This window comes from Arachis duranensis, chromosome 4 (genome assembly GCF_000817695.3).
Source record: "Arachis duranensis cultivar V14167 chromosome 4, aradu.V14167.gnm2.J7QH, whole genome shotgun sequence".
NCBI lineage: Eukaryota > Viridiplantae > Streptophyta > Magnoliopsida > Fabales > Fabaceae > Arachis > Arachis duranensis.
The window spans coordinates 11,541,863-11,545,223 of NC_029775.3; the positions used below are offsets into that span (position 1 = coordinate 11,541,863).

The following is a 3,361-nucleotide window of genomic DNA, read 5'->3' on the forward strand; positions in this document are numbered from 1 at the left end:
CTGTTGCTGAGAAGATGATGGAAAAGGCTTGCCATTGCTAAACCTGTTTCTTCCACCATTATTGTTGTTGAAACCTTGTTGAGGTTTCTGTTGATTCTTCCTTGAGAGATTTGGATTATTTCTCCATGAAGGATTATAGGTGTTTCCATAGGGTTCTCCCATGTAATTCACCTCTTCCATTGATGGGTTCTCAGGATCATAAGCTTCTTCCTTAGATGAAGCATCCTTAGAACTGCCTGGTGTAGCTTGCATTCCAGACAGACTTTGAAAAATCATATTGACTTGCTGAGTCAATATTTTGTTCTGAGCCAATATGGCATTCAGAGTATCAATCATTCACAGGATTCCTTTTAGATTTGTACATGAATTGGTTATTTGCAACCATTTCAATGAGTTCTTGAGCTTCTGCAAGTGTCATCTTCAGATGAAGAGATCCTCTAGCAGAGCTATCCAATGACATCTTGGACAGTTCAGACAGACCATCATAGAAGATACCTATGATGCTCCATTCAGAAAGCATGTCAGAAGGACATTTTCTGATCCATTGTTTGTATCTTTCCCAAGCTTCATAGAGGGATTCACCTTCCTTCTGTCTGAAGGTTTGGATTTTCACTCTAAGCTTACTCAATTTTGGAGGTGGAAAGAACTTTGCCAAGAAGGCATTGACTAGCTTTTTTCAAGAGTTCAGGCTTTCTTTAGGTTGTGAGTCCAACCATATCCTAGCTTTGTCTCTTACAGCAAAAGGGAATAGCATAAGTCTGTAGACCTCAGGGTCAACCCCATTGGTCTTGACAGTGTCAGAGATTTGCAAGAATTCAGCTAAAAACTGATGAGGATCTTCCAATGGAAGTCCATGGAACTTGCAATTCTGTTGCATTAGAGAAACTAATTGAGGCTTAAGCTCAAAGTTGTTTGCTCCAATGGCAGGGATAGAGATGCTTCTCCCATAGAAGTCGGGAGTAGGTGCAATAAAGTCACCCAGCACCTTCCTTGCATTATTGGCATTGTTGTTGTTTTTGGCTGCCATGTCTTCTTCTTGTTTGAAGATTTTTGTTAGGTCCTCTACAGAGAGTAGTGCTTTAGCTTTTCTTAGCTTTCGCTTCAAGGTCCTTTCAGGTTCAGGGTCAGCCTCAACAAGAATGCTTTTGTCTTTGCTCCTGCTCATATGAAAGAGAAGAGAACAAGAAAATATGGAATCCTCTATGTCACAGTATAGAGATTCCTTGAGATGTCATAGAAAAAGAAGAATAGAAGGAGGAGGTAGAAGAAGAAGAATTCGAACTTATCAAGAGAGATAGAGTTCGAATTGTTGATAGTGGAGGAGTGCTAGTCCTTAAATAGAAGGATGTGAGAAGAGGGGAAGAATTTTCGAAAATAAATTAAAAGATTTTGAAGAAATTTTGAAAAATTGAAGAATGATTTTTGAAAATTAAAGTTGGGAAAGAAATAAAGTGATTTTTGAAAAAGATTTTGAAATTAGAAATCAAAAAGATATGATTGAAAATTAATTTTGAAAAAGATGTGATTGAAAAGATATGATTGAAAAGATATGATTGTAAATCAAATTAAAAAAAGAAAGTTTTAAAATTAAAGTTGATTACTTGACTAACAAGAAATTAAAAGATATGATTTAGATATTAAACCTTTCTTAACAAGAAAAAGCAATATACTTGAAATTTTTGAATCAAATCATTAATTGTTAGCAAGTATTTTTGAAAATGGAAAGAAATTGATTTTGAAAAGATATGATTGAAAATATATGATTTGAAAAAGATTTGATTTTGAAAAATTATGAAAACTTGAAAAAATTTGAATTAAAAACAAAATCTTCCCTCTTGTGCCATCCTGGCGTTAAACGCCAGAATGGTATCCATTCTGGGCGTTTAACGCCCAAAACTCTACCTTTTTGGGTGTTAAACGCCCAGCCAGGTACCCTGGCTGGCGTTTAAACGCCAGTTTTCCTTCTTCACTGAGCGTTTTGAACGCCCAGCTTTTTCTGTGTAATTCCTCTGCTGCATGTTCTGAATCTTCAATTCTCTGTATTATTGACTTGAAAAGACACAAATTAAAAATTTGTTTGAATTTTTAATTATGAGGAATAATCAAAATACAACTAAAATCAAATAAACAATGCATGCAAGACACCAAACTTAGAAGTTTGTATGCTATTGACACTAACAAGTTGAGAATGCATATGAGAAACAACAAAACACTCAAGATAAGAGAATTTAAAGATCAGAGCAAGGAAATCATCAAGAACAACTTGAAGATCAATGAAGAACATAATGCATGTAATTTTCGAAAATTAGAAGACTAAAAACATGCAATGGACACCAAACTTAAAAATTAGACACTAGACTCAAACAAGAAACATAAAATTATTTTTGGTTTTAAGATTTTATAATTTTTTTGGATTTTTCGAAAATTGAGTGGAAAAGAAAATAAGGATATCAAAATTCTTAATAAGAATTTCCAGGAATCATGCAATGTTAGTCTAAAGCTTTAGTCTAAAAAAGATTAGACATGGCTAGCCAAGCTTCAGTAGGACATTACATTCAAGAGCTAAATTGATGAGAATCAATCAGCTTTGGTGATGATGAAAACATCATCTGAAACTCTAGAATTCATTCTTAAGAACTCTGAAGAACAAGATAAAATACAATTACCTAATCTAAGCAACAAGATGAACGGTGCCAAAAACTTGGTGCATGAAATTGTGATCATCAATGGCGCCATCAACATGGTACGCTCAATTGCAATCTCAACTCTTTATCACAACTTCGCACAACTAACCAACAAGTGCAATGGGTCGTCCAAGTAATAAACCTTACGCGAGTAAGGGTCGATCCCACGGAGATTGTTGGTATGAAACAGGCTATGGTCATCTTGTAAATCTCAGTCAGGCGGATTCAAATGGTTATGGAGGGTTGATAATTAAAAGATGAATAAAACATAAAATAAAGATAGAGATACTTATGTAATTCATTGGTGAGAATTTCAGATAAGCGTATGGAGATGCTTTGTCCCTTCCGTCTCTCTGCTTTCCTACTTTCTTCATCCAATCCTTCTTATTCCTTTCCATGGCAAGCTGTATGTTGGGCAACACCATTGTCAATGGCTACAGTCTCGTCCTCTCAGTGAAAATGTTCAACGCGCTCTGTCACAGCACGGCTATTCATCTGTCGGTTCTCGATCATGTCGGAATAGAATCCAGTGATTCTTTTGCATCTGTCACTAACGCCCCACAATCGCGAGTTTGAAGCTCGTCACAGTCATTCAATCCCTGAATCATACTCAGAATACCACAGACAAGGTTTAGACCTTCCGGATTCTCAAGAATGGCCGCCAATGGATTCTACCT

At 35.9% G+C, this 3,361-nt stretch overlaps 1 non-coding gene across 1 annotated transcript; it reads left to right on the forward strand.

Annotated features, from left to right (window-relative positions):
* Window positions 1–514: 514 nt before the first annotated feature.
* LOC127746973 (small nucleolar RNA R71) lies at window positions 515–622 on the forward strand. The gene has a single exon (XR_008008778.1). It is a non-coding gene; the product is annotated as a small nucleolar RNA R71 (small nucleolar RNA).
* Window positions 623–3,361: the final 2,739 nt, after the last annotated feature.